Source organism: Triticum aestivum, chromosome 1A (genome assembly GCF_018294505.1).
Source record: "Triticum aestivum cultivar Chinese Spring chromosome 1A, IWGSC CS RefSeq v2.1, whole genome shotgun sequence".
Taxonomy (NCBI): domain Eukaryota; kingdom Viridiplantae; phylum Streptophyta; class Magnoliopsida; order Poales; family Poaceae; genus Triticum; species Triticum aestivum.
In genome coordinates, this window is record NC_057794.1 from 195474789 (window position 1) to 195495368 (window position 20580).

Genomic DNA, 20580 nt, shown 5'->3' on the forward strand with positions numbered 1-20580 from the left:
ACCCCTAAGTCTAACCCACCTACCTGCTATATAACCAGACCAAACCCTAAAAATCTAGGGAGATGTCCCATCCATTCCATCACCGCGCCGCCACTCCACCCAGTCTCTCCTTCCACATCGGGATCTTCCCAGAACCAAATCCTCCCCTCCTCGATTTCAGCCACCAGCCAACCATCGCTCTCCACTACTCCTCCTCGATCCAGAGATCACGCCCCCGACCCAAATTCTTCTCGGCCTCCACCCGTGCAGCCTCCTCCCTGCTGCTCGTGCTGAGGGTTTGTCTTGGGCGCTGCCGCAAGCAGCAGCAGCCATTGGAGGCCCAGAGCCACTCCTTTTCTCCGTCCACAGCACCAGGAGCCCGAGCTCCATCTTCTACGTCCGCGTCCGAGTGAGAGGAGCTCGCTGCTCGAGCTCGAGCATGCAGCCCAGTCCCATGGCGCCCTCCCGAGGTCCTCCCGTGCGTGCCTCCACTCGTCCTCATCGCCCTCCTTCTTCATCGGAGCATCACCGGACCAACAGCTCCATCGCGCACGCCCGCCGCCGGCAAAAGACCCAGGATCCTCATGGCCGCCTGACCCCCTGCTGCTTTGCACGGCCGTCGGAACCTCGCCTCCACCACCAGATCCGGCCGGCCTCGGCCACCCTTGCCTGTTCCTGGCCGGATCCCGCTCCAAGACCCTTGGCGGAGTCGCGCCCAAGTCCCTGGCCTCGCCATCCCCTACTGTGGCCAATGCTACAACGAGCAGGTCGCTCGTCCCGTGCCCGCTCGCGTTGACCAAGCCAGCGCCAGGCTCAGCCTGCTTCTTCGCCAAGGCCCAGCGCCTCTACAAACCCCAGCCAGCCTCAAAGGCCCAACATGAGCAGCCCAGATCCAGCTAATCCGGCCTATAGTATTTTTTTCCTTAGCTACGATTTTATCCATTTTCAGGGATTTGCACTTTTGCAGATCAGCACTTAAACTTCATGCATTTCATTCCTCTCATCCGGTGCATCACATGTAAAAAGTTTATATATGAAAAATGCTTAAAATCGTGTCTAGTTTAATAATATGTCACTTTCATCCATGTTTAAAATATTTAAAATGCGGTTTGATTAAATTTGCCCCAATGCCATGTTAAAATGATTTATTTCATAACTAAATAACCGTAACTCAGAATTAAATAAATTATGTATGTAAATGGGGTAGAAAAATGCCTAGTTTAACATGGTGGCCTTACTTTGCATGTTTAACAACTCTAAAATCTGGTTTAGGGTAGAACAGTACCAAATCTATAATATGCTCATGAGGAGTTTCCGGAATTGTTGTTCGTTGCTTCCGGCCTCATTTAACCTTGACTAGATAGGTAGTTTTCATTTGCTTCACCTCTTGCCATGCTAACAACATTTAATCTTGTTAGGTACATAAACAAGATCGAACTAAATAATGGAACGTGGTGTTTCGTCAATATGCAACTCCGTTGCATAATGAGCTCCACTTAATTTGTAGGATTGTTTGTGCACTTTGCCATGCCATGTTTCCTTAAACCGGACATGCATCATACTTGGTTGTGCATCATGCCATGTTCATGTGTTGGTTGTTTACTATGTTGTGTGCTTCTTTCTGGTGTTTGCTTCTTCGGGTTGGATCCGGTAATGTCGTGTTGTGAGGATCCGTTCGTCTGCGTCCGTTTGTCTTCTTCATGGACTCGTTCTTCTTCCTTGCGGGATTTCAGGCAAGATGATCATACCCTCGAAATCACTACTATCTTTGCTTTGCTAGATTGCTCGCTCTTTTGCTATGCCAATGCTATGATGCCTACCACTTGCTTTAAAGCCTCCCAAATTGCCATGTCAAACCTCTAACACACCATGTCCTATCAAACCGTTGTTTGGCTATGTTACCGCTTTGCTCAACCCCCCTTATAGCGTTATTAGTTGCAGGTGAAGATTGAAGTTTGTTCCTTGTTGGAACATGGAGATGTTGTTCCTTGTTGGAACATGTTTACTTGTTGGGTTATCACAATATATCTTATTTAATTAATGCATCTATATACTTGGTAAAGGGTGGAAGGCTCGGCCTTATGCCTGGTGTTTTGTTCCACTCTTGCCGCCCTAGTTTCCGTCATATCGGTGTTATGTTCCCGGATTTTGCGTCCTTACGCGGTTGGGCTATTATGGGAACCCCTTGACAGTTCGTCTTAAGTAAAGCTCTTCCAGCAATGCCCAACATTGGTTTTACCATTTGCCACCTAGCCTTTTCTTTTCTCTTGGGAGTCACGCTACTGAGGGTCATCATTATTTTACCCCCCCCCCCCCCCGGGCCAGTGCTCCTCTGAGTGTTGGTCCAACTTGTCAGCCGCCGGTGGCCACCAGGGGTAACTCTGGGCTGGCCTACCGGAAGTTTGGACGATCCGGTGTGCCCTGAGAAAGAGATATGTGCAGCTCCTATCGGGATTTGTCGGCACATTCGGGCGGTGTTGCTGGTTTAGTTTTACCCTGTCGAAATGTCTTGTTGTACCGGGATACCGAGTCTGATCGGAACATCTCGGGAGGAGGTCTATTCCTTCGTTGACCGTGAGAGCTTGTGATGGGCTAAGTTGGGACTCCCCTGCAGGGATTTGAACTTTCGAAAGCTGTGCCCGCGGTTATGGGCAGATGGGAATTTGTTAATGTCCGGTTGTAGATAACTTGAACCTTAACTTAATTAAAATGAATCAACCGCGAGTGTAACCGTGATGGTCTCTTTCCGGCGGAGTCCGGGAAGCGAACACGGTGTTGGAGTTATGTCTGACGTAGGTTGTTTTAGGATCACTTCTTGATCATACTTTCACGACCGTGCTTTGCCTTCTCTTCTCGCTCTTATTTGCGTATGTTAGCCACCATATATGCTAGTCGCTTGCTGCTGCTCTACCTCATACCTTTACCTTACCCATAAGCTTAAATAGTCTTGATCGCGAGGGTGCGAGATTGTTGAGTCCCCGTGGCTCACAGATACTTCCAAAACCAGCCTGCAGGTGCCGATGAGTCTGTGCAGATGACGCAACCAAGCTCAGGAGGAGCTCGATGAAGATCTTGTCGCTTTGTGTTGTTCCGTTCTAGTTGATCAGTAGTGGAGCCCATTTGGGGTTGATTGGGGACCTTGTCGCATTTGGGGTTCTTCTTTTATTTTGGTTCCGTAGTCGGACCTTGAGTGTATTTGGATGATGTAATGCTTTATTCATGTAATTGTGTGAAGTGGCGATTGTAAGCCAACTATGTATCTTTTTCCCTTATGCATTACATGGGTTGTGTGAAGATTACCTCTCTTGCGACATTGCTTTCAATGCGGTTATGCCTCTAAGTCGTGCTTCGACACGTGGGAGATATAGCCGCATCGAGGGCGTTACAAGTTGGTATCAGAGCCTTCCCCGACCTTAGGAGCCCCATTTCTTGATCATTTTTAGCGGCCGAGTTGTGTCTAGAAAAATGTTTTGAGTCATTTAGGAATTATATATCGGAGAGTTTAGGAATTTTTTTTACTTCCCAGTCTCCTCATCGCTCTGGTAAGGCATCCTGACGTAGAGTTTTGACTCTTCTCTTCTCAAATTTCACTAAAAAAATTAGGATCACGCGGGTATCTTGGAATCGTTCCGATGGTTTTATGACGAGAACATTGTCTTGGTGCCTCCTATCTGGGGTTTTGTGGAAGTGTCCCGGGGAGTTGAGCTCTGAGGTGTTGTCGTCATAATTTTATCATTGCAGTTCTGGAATACCTGAGTCTAGTACGCCGATATCGAAAATCTCTTTTATGCAGTTCGTTGGTGAGATAACCTCGACGCCACCCAGTACTGGGGCGGGAGTTCGGGAGTATTGCCATAACTCGTATAACAGATGCTTTTCGAAGGTTGAGGTAGATGATTTCCGAAGGTTTCTTGGTTATGTGTTGAAGGATGGATACAGCTGGATGTAGGATTTGCTAGTTTGGGTGACATATTATGCTTCCCCTGTATCCCAAACACCTGATTGCATAACCGGAATGGTTCGGGAGTTTCATAGGTGGGAATTCAAGTAGCTCTTAGGATATCTTTCCGACAGATGTATGATATGAAATTGGGGTTCGACGTCTAGTGGTCCGCCTATTCACGGTTGGTTTTACAGTGGTCTCGTTGTGTCTTAAAGAGTCCTTGGCTATGCCGACTCGGGGACGCTTCGTATGTCATGTGCACTGCCTTGTACATGATGGTGCTGTACGATCGAGCCCGTGTAGGCCCCACCACGAAAACTTCGGATGAAATCTCTATCATATGTTTGTTCCGGCTTATTTTGCAAGCCAATCCTTTGTTTTTGTTTTGAGTTGTGGTATTCGAGTTGCTTCGAAGTCAAGAGTTGATTCCATACCTTTCCTAAACGGTCTTCTCATATTTCTATGTGAATACTAATCCTTCTTGATAATCAAGATTGTCATGTCAATCATTTTTAACTGGTGTGCTTCTCTTCAAGTGGATACGATCATTTCAACTTCCGCAAGATCAATGATCAGTTCTTCTCAACGGTGTTTGTTTCATCCGTCTCCAAGTTGCCTTTGTTTTTCCCACCCACCCACCCTTTTTCTTCGAGGACTCGGATTTCTTTATCAAATATCCATTTTATTATGGAGGTCCCTCCGTTCTATTTCCTTCATGTTCTTATCCGGTAATTCTCATGAAGTTACTAACGGAGCTTCTAGTTCATCATTCTTCGTTTCTTTTATCTTCTCCAGTGGTTTCAAGTCAAGCTTTTGGTGTTGATCATATCCCTTTCCTTGCTTTCAATGCTTTCTCATGCTGGTGCAATTCTCAATCTTTCACCTCTCGCTATTCAATTGTCCCGGAGTGCTCAAATTTTCTCAAAAGGTTCATCTTGTCATTCAAGATTCTTTCAAGATCTTTCGAGGTGTTATCTCATTCAAGTCATTTAATTCAACCGATGCAACCTCTCTTTTAAATCATTTCAACGTTGTTTCTTTTGAGTGGGCCCTAACCCACAGGTATGTTCCCAGGATCTTACCTGACTCTTATTTTCCCGGAGCTATCCACAAAGTTCTTGTCAAAGTTTGACGTAAGAATGATTCATCATCAGTCATATGTATTTCTCCTAGATCTTTCACAATTCTTTTCATCGTTGGCTCAACCTCTTCGTTTTGATTCTTCCGGAGTGTCTAAATAATTCTTGGTGATGTTTCTCGTCATTTTGAAGACCGAAGAAGAGTTTCTCTTTAATCTTGCTCCATTCTCTTCAAGATTCGTGATTCTAGCTTGTTGCCATCCTCTCGTAATTGTTTCGATCGTGAGAATTCTTTTCACCTATCCGGAGTAATTCAAGAGTCTTCTCAGTTTGTTATCCGGAGTCCATCAACTCAGGTTTATTCATTCTCAGCTGCCAGTTATCATTCTCCTATCTTGCCGGTGCATCAATCAAATATCCTCAAATCAGTTCTTGATCTCTTCGTTCTCATGTATCTAGTTCGTTTCAAGCACCTTCGTTCATTTGCTAATTCTTACCGGTGATGCACCCCTACTTCGATCATTTTCAATTCTTTCGGTGGTTCACTCAATTGTTCTCTTCCTTCTTCATCATATCAATTCATTCGTTGTTTCAATCCTACCGGTGGTCCATTAAGTTTATGTTATATCTCTTTTAATCCTTGATATGAGAATGCATAGTATTCCAAATCCATTTTTTGTCATCAATTTAATTGGTGAAGGATAAGCATAATGTAATTCTTATTCTTGTTGCATCGACTGAACTCAATTCCCTATTCCGGAGGCTCATCAAATTCTTGATTTCTTTTGTTCATCTTTCTTTTCCCGGAGTTCCAAGTTCTCTCAATTATTTCACCACGGAGATTCATCTAAATCATTACAAGGTTTTACCTTGTGTTCTCAACTTCTCTTTCTTTTCGTTACCTTTTGTTTACCGGAGTTCTCATGAAGGTTCTACATGATGGTTCATCAAGGATTTATATTCCTTCTTGAAGTGTTCATAAAGATTCTTTTCCGAGGAGCTCAAGTTTTCTTCATCTTGCTATCTGGAGTGCAATTCTTTCAATCGTATCATTGGAGCTGGTATTATGTCATTCTTGATAATTTGAGTTCATGTTTCATGATTCACATGTTGTTAAGAATGAGGTATTTCAAATCCACCAACCTCTTCGTTGGAGTTATCTGGTGTCATGTTTCACCTAAAGCTTTCTCTCAGGATTGTTGCTATTTATGGTGCTTATAAATGACCCCGGTTCTTCTTTTACCCTCCCGGTGAAATATTTTCTCGTCTCCTTGTCTATATCAATACAATTCTTTTCCCGTGAGTGGCAGGTTGTCACCTCATAATTTGAGATGTATTCCATAAGACCATATCAAGCTTATTCTTTTCGTTGTTGGTTTTCCAACAACTCCGTTCTAGCACTTGTTGTAAGCGTGCTCCCTCAAGATCTTGTTTCCTTGTCGTTCATCCCATACCATTCTTACTTTTGTTCCGGAGGCTTTGTGATGTTGCTCTCTTCAACCCATCATCTTGGGTGTCAAGATCATGTTCAGTTCCTTCCATTATCACTCGAAGTGCTGCCCAAATTATACCATTCTTTTCCCCTCTATCTTGTTTTAACTGGAGTGTCATACGAATTTGTTCTTCCTTGTTCCTCTTCCCTACCGGAGTGCTTTCAACTTTGTTCTACTTCGTTGCATTCTTACTTTCAAGTTGTTTAACTTCTGAAGGTTCTTTGGTTTCACTCGTTTGTCAAAGGAGCAACTTAGTTTTACCTCTTCTCTTTCTCTTCCGTTTTCCCTCCAATGCCATTCTAGATCTCGGGACGACATCCTCTCGTAGTGGTGGAGTGTTGTAATGCCCCGAGACCGATGTGCCAGGTGTCGTCCAGTTATTCGTGGTTGTTGCCATGTCATCTGCTTGCGTGTCTCATCTTATCATGTCATCATGTGCATTGCATCATCATGTTTTCAAAACTTGCATCCGTCCGGGTTCCCCAGTTCCGTCCATCGTCCGTTCTGAGCCCAGACACACTTGCACGTGCCCGCGGCATGTCCGAAATAGTATTTTATAAGTGGCCGGAAAATGTTCTCGGAATGGGTTGAAAGTTGGCATGTGGTGTTGTTATGTTGCAGGTAGGCCGCCTGCCAAGTTTCATCACATTCGGAGTTCATTTGATAGCCCAACGGATAACTATAGCGACATTATAGTCGGTCTAACGTCGGACGTTTTCCGTCTCGAGAAACATATGCCGGGCCCTCTCTCTCACTTCTCCCCCTCGCAGTCTCGCCACAGCCCACCTAGTCCATCCTCCTTCCCCTCTTCTCTTCCGGAGTTGTCCGATGCGACCACACGGTCCGAAACCCTCTCTGCACAGTGCATCGAACCCCTCACATGAGCGTCCAAAAGTTGTCCCTGACCCGACCCGGGCTGTCGCCACCGTTGTGTCCGATCATCCCCAAATGTCTACAAAATGTCACCGTTTTCTTATTTGGACTTCCTAGCTATTTTATTCGCGATCGTTCGACTGCGATCGGAGGGACGATATACCCCTAAGTCTAACCCACCTACCTGCTATATAACCAGACCAAACCCTAAAATCTAGGGAGATGTCCCATCCATTCCATCACCGCACCGCCACTCCACCCGGTCTCTCCTTCCACCTCGGGATCTTCCCAGATCCAAATCCTCCCCTCCTCGATTTCAGCCACCAGCCAACCATCGCTCTCCACTGCTCCTCCTCGATCCAGAGATCACGCCCCCGACCCAAATTCTTCTCGGCCTCCACCCGTGCAGCCTCCTTCCTCCTGCTTGTGCCGAGGGTTTGTCTCGAGCGCTGCCGCAAGCAGCAGCAGCCATTGGAGGCCCGGAGCCGCTCCTTTTCTCCGTCCGCAGCACCAGGAGCCCGAGCTCCATCTTCTACGTCCGCGTCAGTGAGAGGAGCTCGCTGCTCGAGCTCGAGCATGCAGCCCAGTCCCATGGCGCCCTTCCGAGGTCCTCCCGTGCGTGCCTCCACTCGTCCTCATTGCCCTCCTTCTTCATCGGAGCATCACCAGACCAACAGCTCCATCGCGCACGCCCGCCACCGGCAAAAGACCCAGGATCCTCGAGGCCACCCGACCCCCTGCTGCTTCGCGCTGCCGTCGGAACCTCGCCTCCACCACCAGATCCGGCCGGTCTCCGCCGCCCTTGCCTGTTCCCGGCCGGATCCCGCTCCAAGACCCTCGCCGGAGTCACGCCCAAGTCCCCGGCCTCGCCATCCCCTGCTGTGCCCTCTGCTACAACGAGCAGGTCGCTTGTCCCGTGCCCGCTCGCGTTGACCAAGCCAGCGCCAGGCTCAGCCTGCTTCTTTGCCAAGGCCCAGCGCCTCTACAACCCCCAGCCAGCCTCAAAGGCCCAACGTGAGCAGCCCAGATCCAGCTAATCCGGCCTGTAGTATTTTTTTTCCTTAGCTGCGATTTTATCCATTTCCAGGGATTTGCACTTTTGCAGATCAGCCCTTAAACTTCATGCATTTCATTCCTCTCATCCGGTGCATCACATGTAAAAAGTTTATATATGAAAAATGCTTAAAATTGTGTCTAGTTTCATAATATGTCACTTTCATCCATGTTTAAAATATTTAAAATGATGTTTGATTAAATTTGCCCCTATGCCATGTTAAAATGATTTATTTCATAACTAAATATCTGTAACTCGGAATTAAATAAATTATGTATGTAAATGGGGTAGAAAAATGCCTAGTTTAACATGGTGGTCTTACTTTGCATGTTTAACAACTCTAAAATATGGTTTATGGCAGAACAGTACCAAATCTATAATATGCTCATGAGGAGTTTCCGGAATTGTTGTTCGTTGCTTCCGGCCTCATATAACCTTGACTAGATAGGTAGTTTTCATTTGCTTCACCTCTTGCCATGCTAACAACATTTAATCTTGTTGGGTACATAAACAAGACCGAATTAAATAATGGAACGTGGTGTTTCGTCAATATGCAACTCCGTTGCATAATGAGCTCCACTTAATTTGTAGGATTGTTTGTGCACTTTTCCATGCCATGTTTCCTTAAACCGGACATGCATCATACTTGGTTGTGCATCATGCCATGTTCATGTGTTGGTTGTTTACTATGTTGTGTGCTTCTTTCCGGTGTTTGCTTCTTCGGGTTGGATCCGGTAACGTCGTGTTGTGAGGATCCGTTCGTCTAAGTTCGTTTGTCTTCTTCATGGACTCGTTCTCCTTCCTTGCGGGATTTCAGGCAAGATGATCATACCCTCGAAATCACTACTATATTTGCTTTGCTAGATTGCTCGCTCTTTTGCTATGCCAATGCTACGATGCCTACCACTTGCTTTAAAGCCTCCCAAATTGCCATGTCAAACCTCTAACCCACCATGTCCTATCAAACTGTTGTTTGGCTATGTTACCGCTTTGCTCAGCCCCTCTTATAGCGTTGTTAGTTGCAGGTGAAGATTGAAGTTTGTTCCTTGTTGGAACATGGATATGTTGTTCCTTGTTGGAACATGTTTACTTGTTGGGTTATCACAATATATCTTATTTAATTAATGCATCTATATACTTGGTAAAGGGTGGAAGCCTCGGCCTTATGCCTGGTGTTTTGTTCCACTCTTGCCGCCCTAGTTTCCGTCATATCGGTGTTATGTTCCCGGATTTTGCGTTCCTTACGCGGTTGGGCTATTATGGGAACCCCTTGATAGTTCGCCTTAAGTAAACCTCTTCCAGCAATGCCCAACATTGGTTTTACCATTTGCCATCTAGACTTTTCTTTTCTCTTGGGAGGCGCGCTCTTCAGGGTCATCATTATTTTACCCCCCCCCCCGGGCCAGTGCTCCTCTGAGTGTTGGTCCAACTTGTCAGCCGCCGGTGGCCACCAGGGGCAACTCTGGGCTGGCCTACCGGAAGTTTGGACGATCCGGTGTGCCCTGAGAAAGATATATGTGCAGCTCCTATCGGGATTTGTCAGCACATTCGGGCGGTGTTGCTGGTTTAGTTTTACCCTGTCGAAATGTCTTGTTGTACCGGGATACCGAGTCTGATCGAAACGTCTCGGGAGGAGGTCTATTCCTTCGTTGACCGTGAGAGCTTGTGATGGGCTAAGTTGGGACTCCCCTGCAAGGATTTGAACTTTCGAAAGTCATGCCAGCGGTTATGGAAGATGGGAATTTGTTAATGTCCGGTTGTAGATAACTTGAGCCTTAACTTAATTAAAATGAATCAACCGCGTGTGTAACCGTGATGGTCTCTTTTTGTCGGAGTCCAGGAAGTGAACACGGTGTTTGAGTTATGTCTGACATAGGTTGTTTTAGGATCACTTCTTGATCATACTTTCACGACCGTGCTTTGCCTTCTCTTCTCGCTCTTATTTGTGTATGTTAGCCACCATATATGCTAGTCGCTTGCTGCTGCTCCACCTCATACCTTTACCTTACCCATAAGCTTAAATAGTCTTGATCGCGAGGGTGCGAGATTGCTGAGTCCCCATGGCTCACAAATACTTCCAAAACCAGCTTGCAGGTGCCGATGAGTCCGTGCAGATGACGCAACCAAGCTCAGAAGGAGCTCGATGAAGATCTTGTCGCTTTTTGTTGTTCCGTTCTAGTTGATCAGTAGTGGAGCCCAGTTGGGGTCGATCGGGGGCCTTGTCGCATTTGGGGTTCTTCTTTTATTTTGCTTCCGTAGTCGGACCTTGAGTGTATTTGGATGATGTAATGCTTTATTCATGTAATTGTATGAAGTGGCGATTGTAAGCCAACTATGTATCTTTTTCCCTTATGCATTACATGGGTTGTGTGAAGATTACCTCTCTTGCGACATTGCTTTCAATGCGGTTATGCCTCTAAGTCGTGCTTCGACACGTGGGAGATATAGCCGCATCGAGGGTGTTACACTCGGAGACTGGAGGCCTTGGTCCTTTGCGAAGCCTGCGTAACGCTGGTGACGCCTGTGGAGTTGGAGTTGGCTGGGCCTCAAATTCATCTTCCTCTTGTGCTTGTGGGTGATCAGCTCATGATGCATCCTAAGCAATTGGCGTTAGAGGACGACCAATGCTGATGAATTCGATGTGCGTAAGCACGGGCGATGATACCTATTGGTGCTCGATCTGAGGAAGAACTGCATCATCTTCAACATGGTCATGGTGACCAATGTCTTCAGCAGCGGTGGGATCAGCTGTTGGAAAGTCTTCAGCTTCATGAGCCTCTGTGGAAGCAGGCTCATGGACAGTCAGCTAGCGCTCTTGGTGTTCAGCGGCAGGGCGAACCATGGAGATGGGTTCAACAATAAAGGGCTCTGTGGGAGCAGCCCGTTCCTTCTTGGTCTTCCTCTTCTTCTTGGAGGGAGCAGCATCAAAGGCTTCAGAATGTTTCCTCTTTCGGGCTTCAGCCTCAGCAGTCCTTGTCTTCTTCAGTTCTGAAGCGGTAGACCTGGCTTTTGGCTTCGAGCCAGTCATGCTAGTTGGGAAGACAATGGGATCTGCTTCCTGCCTTGGTGCGTCGGGTTCGGCCATAGCGGGCATCTTCTTCTGCTTTGCAGCCATCCTAGAGTCGATGCCAGGACGACCAAGGGCCTTGCGCTTCTCAGCCTCATTGTAGGCTTGCACACTCTTGTCAGCCTGGACCTTCATGCGCTCACGAGAACCTTGAGCTTCTGCATGTTTCTTGAGAAAGGCTTCTTTGAGCTCGTGCAGCATAATCTTGAAGTTTTTCACCTCTTGCACACTGAGCTTGGCCATATGCTTCTTGAACTGAGCTTTCTCAAAGTCAATCTTTTGCTTCAGTTCGACGATGCGCTGAGCTAGAGCTAGCTCTGAAGCAATGTCGCCATGGACGGCGATACTGAGGCCAATTGGGAGTTGCAGATCTTCGAAGCTGAGGTTGGGCGTGTCAAACCACTCATCAATGAAGTTGTGTATGATTGCTACGTCAAAGAGAGGCAGATCATTAAAGATTTCTGCTTCTTCCTTGCTCTTGATCAGTTGCTAAAGAGCGTCATCTGCAAGATCTTCATCACTGGACAGATCGATGGCATCGTTGCGCAGAATAGCAGCAGCTGTCAGTTCTTGGCCGGTATGTGGCAGAGGCATCTTGACTTTCTAGGGCTTGGAGATGCGTGACAAATCTTCAGACTGCACGCTGTGTTCAGGAGGTGCAGTAGCCAGTGGCTTTGCCCGTGAGATTTTTGGTGCAGAGGCAGGCTTTGAAACTTTAGGCTGCTTCAACTTCTTTGGCTTCGGCGCTGCATGCGCTTCATCTGATTCAGCGTCATCTGCAGGCTCATTCACGGCTGTCCCTTGAACCACGATATGAGTGATGAGACCTTCCAAGTTGTAGAAGGGCCCAACAAGATTGGGTTCAGCTTCGCGGGTCCCGTCGGCACGGGGAGCAGAGGGACCAGGGTTGAAGTCTAATCCCAAAGACTTCTTGTTCTGCTTCGCCGAATTCTGGGCAAACTGGAAGTTGCGCTTGAACAGATTGTCGTCACGACACCATAGCAGTGACGATGGGTCAGCATCCGCAGGCTGTGGTCCATGGACCATGTAGGGATAGAAGCCTTGTTCAATGGCTTCATCTCTGGACCTGGGTTGAAGATTTTTGTAGAGGATGTCTCCCCATGGTCGCTTGATGGCATTCTTCTCAGCATATTCCTTTGTCACAAACCTGTACTTGAACCACTGTTCTGCCCAATATCGTCGAATCCATTGGATTCGTGTCTTGCGCTGATTGTAATCCTCTTTAGGATCTGTCTTGTACAGCTCTAAGAGGTCATCGGGCAGATCTCTTGATGTTTCTCCTCGAAGCTTTCTGCCACCCTTCCTTGCTGATTTCTCTGCAGCCATGAACTTTAAACTGAATGGCTTCAATACGTTCAAAGGCTTCAAAGGCTTTCGCTTGCTGGACAAACAGGAACTGGCTTCGGGAGAATTTATGTGATACTGTAAGAATTCTGCAAATGAATGCAGACTATGAGAACCAAGGGATTCTCCCACGGACATGTACCTATGACAGCATTAAGGTGCGAGGGAAGGGGAAGAGGTCATATGCATTCTCATAAGATTTTGAAGATAAATTAGTTTAGAAGACATTGACCTCATCGTGCGAAGACATTCACTCATAGATAAGGAGTTGGTTCCAGATTTGTACTAATCCACAGATCAGTACAAGTGAGGAATCTAACTACTTTGTGAAGCATAAGTGAATATACTAGGCATATTATGAGATGCAGTATGAAGTGGATCCAACATGTGTGAACAAAAACCACTTGTGGTAGAAAGTGACGAATCTATAGGATGAAAGGGGCCGTAAAAAGGAAGTTTTATTTACCACACGTAGAACTGCTAGACGGAGTGGAAGAGGAGGCCGAGCAGTCCGATCGTCCATGCCCTAACTTGGCGATGGAGGACACGTACGGAGACTGCGGAGAAGACGATGTCCGCGGTCGGCGTGAAGACGGTGTCGGAGAGGTTGCGGCAGCTAAGCGCTTCGTCGCCGGCGTCGTCGAGGGCTAGCGGTGGCGCTAGGGTTCGTGCGAGAGTGGAAGAAGAGATAATGACTGTGGTGTGGCGTGTATTTATAGGGACAGGGGCGGCTTAGTGTGATTACACAGGTGCCCCTGGTGATTCACATCTGAGGAACACGTGGCCATCATGCAGCATATCGGAGGTTGTTCCACATCCCATGCACGTCTGGATTGTCGGGTGGTCGTTCCCACTTCTCCGAGTTTCAGGTGAAGGAATTAGCATTGAAAGTGGACTTAATGTTTGTCTCCGTATCTTCTGCTGACAAGGACGCAGAGAAGACATTTGACAGTTTCAAAAGAATGCATATGATTTGGAGTGATAGAGTTAGAGATAGAAAGCATAGAGAGGTTAGGGTCCGATCACATTCACTTAGTTCAAAAGATTCAACAAGAAGACATAGCTATAAGTGAATGCTATAGAGGACAGAACACTAGTATACATATATAATCATCATAGCGAAGATAATCATAAAGACATGTCGAGATTGTAGCAAAACCGAATGTGAAGACATAGCAAATGTAATGCCATGAGTGAAACACTTCAAACAGAACATTTGGTGGTGGCGTGACCCACCGTATAGGAAGTATTAGACCCAGACAGGGCGCACAATTATCGTGGCGCTCCGAAGTCAAATTCCACATTAATGTATTCACACTTAGAATGCATGTCTTCATTGATTGAAGATATACTTTACTTCGTGTGTTGCACATCTAAGTCATCATTATGCATAAGTGTTAGGATGTGTGCCTGATCACAGGACATTTGAGGATTCCAAGATATTTAGCTCACACCATAACTTGCAAAATCTTTTCTCATCCAAGGGCTTGGTGAAGATATCTGCCAATTGCTCTTCAGTGTTGACGTGTATGATATCAATATCTTTCTTGACAACTTGATCTCTGAGAATGTGATGACGAATCTCAATGTGCTTTGTCTTCGAGTGCTGAACTGGGTTGTTGGCAATCTTGATGGCGCTTTCGTTGTCGCAGTAGAGTGGCACTTACTTGAGATGAATGCCATAGTCTTTGAGTGTTTGCCTCATCCACAGAAGCTGAGCGCAGCAAGATCCAGCAGCAATGTATTCAGATTTATCAGTGGAGAGAGATACACAGTTCTGCTTCTTTGAAGACCAACATACAAGTGATCGTCCCAGAAAATGACATGTGCCTGATGTACACTTGCGATCCACCCTGTCACCAGCATAATTAGCATCCGAGAATCCAACCAGATCAAACTCTGAGCCCTTAGGATACCATAATCCTAGAGTTGGGGTGTAAGCCAAATATCGAAGAATTCGCTTCACAGCTAAGTGATACGATTCCTTTGGTGCCGCTTGGAATCGAGCACACATGCAAACACTAAGCATAATATCTGGCCTAGATGCACATAGATAAAGTAAGGAACCAATCATGGAGTGGTATACCTTTTGATCGAACTCTTTACCATTGTCGTCGGGACCCAGATGATGTTTGGCTGGCATTGGCATCGTGAAGCCTTTGCAGTCTTGCATACTGAACTTCTTCAGGCAATACTTGAGATACTTCTCTTGAGATATAAATATTGCGTTGCGTTGCTGTCGTATTTGGAGACCAAGGAAGAACTTCAGCTCTTCCTGTCAGGACCCCGACTCGATGTCACATCGATCTAGCCTGTAACACCTCATATCACTTTGCGGCCTCACGCACGGTATCCCCACGGGTGTCGCCTTACCTTTGCCCGGGACCGTTTGCGCCTTTTGGCTCACGTATATGATAGTGTCGCTAGCATCCATATGATAAGGAGCCCGGGCTGACATGACTAGTCGTAAACCCAAAGTGGCACAGACTTACAGGGACAGGCATCCATGACCCAGCTTCAAATGTGTCGGTCATCAGCAAGTGGGTCCAGGCTGTAGCACTGGGCTAGCAGGACTCCGGTAAACCGGGCTGTAGCGGGCTAACAGGACTCCGGTACTCAATTCGTGACATTTCCCCGAAGGGACAGACACGGGAACGAAGAAGGACACATGCCGGCCAGCCTAAGTGTTCCAGAGCAGTAGCAGGCTACCATGGCTCAGCGGTAACACTAGGAGACATTTCCCGGTAAGAGAGGCTACTAAAGATAAACAACTAGATAGTCAGATCCCACACATACCAAGCATTTCAATAACATACACACAATATGCTCGATATGTGCAAATACAACAGGGCATCACAACATGACTCTACGACACAAGTACTTTATTTAAGGCTCAGAGAGCCATACATAACATACACATAGGTACGGGTCACACGACCCAGCATTCAAGTCATACAGTCATACAAACCAGCAGCGGAAGTAGCTTGTGTGAGTACCGACAACTAGTAAAATAGAAGAGGCTTGGAAAGCCTAGCTGTACTACGTGGTCCTTCACAAGCTCAGGATCACCACCTGGGCCTTAGCCTACTCATTGATGTCAACGTCTACGAAGAACCCATCAGAAGGGGTTGCAGCGTCTTCTGTAAAAATGTAAATTATAGCAACATGAGTACAAAGGTACTCAGCAAGACTTACATCAGATCCTACATACATGCACATTATCAATAAGGGTTGGTGGAGTTGTTGCAGCAAGCCAGCTTTGACTCTTGGCTAGGCTATCCTACGAGACTCCAACTTGAAATGGTTTTGCGCACACGAGTCCACTACTCACCACTTCAATACACTACCGAGGATCCACCTCCGTCTTCCTACGAAGAGCCATCCTCGGCACTCACACTTATCTTGAGGCTTTTAGTAGTTTCCATTTACTTGTCTATGAACTGTATAGGCAACAAAGTAGTCCTTTACCGCGGGCGCGGCTATTCGAATAGATCATGATAACCCTGCAGGAGTGTACTTCTTCATACACGCTCTCACCACTTACCGTCGTTTACACGACATGTACTCGGCAACCTTCAAGCGGAAGCCCAACGTGGGTGTCGGCCACGACCTACCTAATCACCTAAGCCTCTAGTCCAGGTTTATCGCCTATTCGGGTTCCATCCATGAGGAGATCCGGCCGAGGTTTCGCTCACAGCCCCAAACAATGTGAACAGGGTTCCCGAGATACCTAACGGGTATTCGGTACACCGTGCCACGTACCTACCGCATCACAGCCCACCCCTACGGTCAGCGCTGTCCACGGCCTCCAGTAGGCTACAAACACCAGAAACTACTTGCAACTCCTGGACAGAGAACTAGGGTGAATAAGAAGTCGAGAGGGTCCATTGGTTTCGGGCCCAATGCATGGTAGTAGCTGAATCTTAAATCACACATACAGATCTCAGTGCTTAAGGTCGGCTTCAATGAAACAACCCACCATGTACTCCTACATGGCCTCTCATCGATACCTTTACCAAATCGTGTTCACCACACCACTCTCATTACCGACATAATCATTTCACTCTAGCCCATCACCCAGATGAACCAGACCTGACACGACTCTAAGCATAGCAGGCATAGCAAGGTAGGAACAACACATACATATGGCTCAATTAACTCCTACACATGCTAGTGGGTTTCATCTAGTTACTGTGGCAATGACAGGTCATGCAAAGGAAGTGGGTTCAACTACCGTAGCACACAGCAGTTTGAAACGCGTTGTCTTAATGCAGTAAAAGAGAGCAGGAGCGAGAACATGGGATTGTATCGATATGATCAAATGGTTGGTTGCTTGCCTGATGGTTCGATGCACTGATACAGTTCTTTGTTAGGGTAATCACGGTACTCCTCGGAGGCAGAACCTGCCGCAAAGAACACCAATACACAACCATCACCAAACAATGTGCGACAATATGAGGCATGCATGAAACATGGCAATATGAGTGTGTTGGGCTAATGCAACTAAGACCAGAAGGGTTTGAACCAATTTGAACCAAAGATTCAAATTTCAAACTCATACATGGCCCTTTAAGGTGTTATATCTTGTTCTGCATTAAACATCCAGTTAACTTGTTTAATCATGCATGAAAATAGTACAGATGGATAGATTGGATTTTTCTGATCATTTTTCATATATAATTTGTCTGATTTGGAGTTACAGAATAAAAGTTATGAATTTTTGAAATTTAAACTATATTCTGGAATTTCCTATATTAGATTAAATCCAGAAAATCAATTACTGCGTCAGCCTGACGTCAGTGTGACATCAACAGGTCAACGGGACACGGTCCGGGTCAAACCTGACAGTGGGTCCCGCGTGTCAGTGTGATTAGTTAAACTAAAATTAATTTAAACTAATCCTAATTAGTTAACAGGGCTGGGCCCCACCTGTCATTGACTTAGGGGAGTCAACCAGGGCCCACCCGTGGTCAAACCAGGGTCGGCTGCACCGGCGTTTAGCCGCCGGCGAGCCCGACGCGGCGGCGGAAGTGGTTTTTGCCGTTCCGGCAACCAAACGAGCCGCGGAGGCCACCGGAGAGGAGCTGAGGACGAACCGCAGCTCTTGGTGGAGTCCGTTGGGGTCGGGGTGGCCGGAGTTGGCGCCGGTGACGACTTTGGCGGCCACCGGAGTTCGGCCGAAGTCTAACTTGTCGCAAGAGGGGTCAGTGAGGTGCGGGGAGTAGCTAGTTACGTGCTACGTGACGCAGTGAGCATGATGGACACCGTGGAGTGGCCGGAGGACGACCGGGAGCACGTCGGCGACGAGCTCCGCGGCGGTGGGTGCGGTTGAGCTCCGGGAGGTCGCTACACGGCTCGGGAGCAAGAAAAGAAGGGAGGGGAAGATGGCTAAGCTCACGGGGAGTTCGATGAAGCCCTTGGTGCGGCCGGGGACGGACCGGAGCGACGACGGCGTTGAAGGGGATGTCTGGCGACGGCGGTTCGGGCGAGGTCGTTGCGGTGGACTCGGGCGTTGCAAGCGCTCGGGGCTCGGCTTGCTCGATGAAGTGGACAGCGGCGGAGCTCCTGGACACGACGAGAGGACGCACGGGCGGCGGGGAGCACGGCTACGACGTAGGCACGGCGGCGGTAGCGTCGGCCATGGCTGGGGGCGCGAGGGGGAGGAGCTGGAGAGGAGAGGGGGTGTCTGGGAGGTTCGAGGAAGAGAGGGGGAGCGATCCACGACGTCACCGGGCGAGGGGAGCAGCGAGGCGGCGAGCAGGTGCGTGGCGCGCGCTGCGGTCGCCGTCGGGCACCTACCTGCCTGCCTGGCCGGCAAGCAGCTCGCTGGAGCGGCGCTGGGCTGGGCCGGCAGGTGGGCCGGGTGCTGGGCGCCAGGTAAGTTTTCCTATTTTTCCTGTTTTCTGTTTTTTTAATACTTCTGCAACTTTGTTGAATTAATAAAAATACTTAGGCAACTCCTAAAATCACCAAACTACTCCTGGTCCATAGTTGGATTATTTCCAACATGAAACATTTTAGTTTGGAGATATTTGAGCATTTAAATATTTTATATAATTTTAAATGCCCAAATTCAAATATCTATGATTTAATTCAAAGACCCTAAGATGACCTAGAAAAATGTGCATCACTTCTGGCAGAGGTTCTGAACCAAGACAAAAATGATGGGCATTTTAGAAGGGCATTTCAGGTTCATTGAAAAAGTTTTTAGTAAACCCTAGTTGGTTTCAGAGGGGGCTGGGGGTTCTGTCATCCCCATTTCAGGTTTCTGATGAAAGAATAAACATGATGCAACACTCTAATGCATGAACTAGCTAGGGTGTGACAACTCACCCCCACTCAAAAGAATCTCGTCCCGAGATTTGGGTTCCTCCGGGAAGAAGGCAGGATACTCGAGTCGAAGACGATCCTCCCTTTCCCAAGTTGCTTCATCCTCAGAATGGTGCGACCATTGAACTTTGAGAAACTTGATATTATGACGTCGAGTGGTACGCTCGGCCTGATCGAGGATACGAATGGGGTACTCTCGATACGTGAGATTATCTTGGAGATCAAGCGTTTCGTGGTCCACTCCACGGATAGGATCCGAGAAGCAACGCCTGAGTTGAGAAACGTGGAAAACATCATGGACTCTGGAGAGATGCGGAGGTAGTTCCAACTGGTAGGCAACTTCTCCTCGTTTAGCGAGAATGCGAAAAGGTCCAATGTAACGAGGAGCCAATTTGCCTTTGATACCGAAACGATGGGTTCCCTTCAGAGGAGTAACCCGGAGGTAAGCCTTCTCGTCAACCTCGAAAGTCATAGCCTTATGTTTTCGGTCATATTGACTCTTTTGACGAGATTGGGCTGTTTTCAATTTTTCACGAACGATGCAAACTTGCTCTTCCGCTTCCTGAATCATATCCGGGCCAAAGAATTGTCTTTCCCCGGTTTCTGACCAGTTAAGGGGTGTTCGACAACGTCGTCCATAGAGCACTTCAAAAGGGGCTTTACCCAAGCTAGATTGATAGCTGTTGTTATAAGCAAATTCGGCAAATGGAAGGCATTTCTCCCACTCCATTCCGAATGAGATAACAGAGGCTCGAAGCATGTCTTCTAGAATTTGGTTGACGCGTTCTACCTGACCACTCGATTGAGGGTGAAAGGCGGTGCTAAAGGAAAGGCGGGTTCCCATAGCATTTTGGAAACTTTCCCAAAATCGAGAGGTGAAAAGACTTCCTCGATCCGAGTTAATTTCCAAAGGAACACCATGGAGAGACACTATTCGGGAGATGTATAAATCTGCCAATTGACTAGCAGTTATACTCTCACGAACAGGTAAGAAATGGGCCACTTTGGAAAGACGATCGACAATGACGAAGATAGCATTATTCCCTCTCTTGGTCCTGGGAAAACCGGTAATGAAATCCATACCAATTTTATCCCATTTCCATTCAGGAATAGCTAAGGGTTGAAGGGTGCCAGCAGGCCGTTGATGCTCTGCTTTTACACGACGGCAGACGTCGCAATTAGCAATATACTGAGCAATTTCTCTCTTCATCCTAGTCCACCAGAACCTCTGGCGTAGGTCCTGATACATCTTAGTACTACCGGGATGAATAGTGAGAGGAGATTCATGAGCTTCCTTAAGGATCAATCGCCTCAGGTTTCGCACTTTGGGAACCACTAGTCGATTCCCGAAGTATACGACCCCTTGATCATCAATGGAGAAACAATTCGCAACTCCT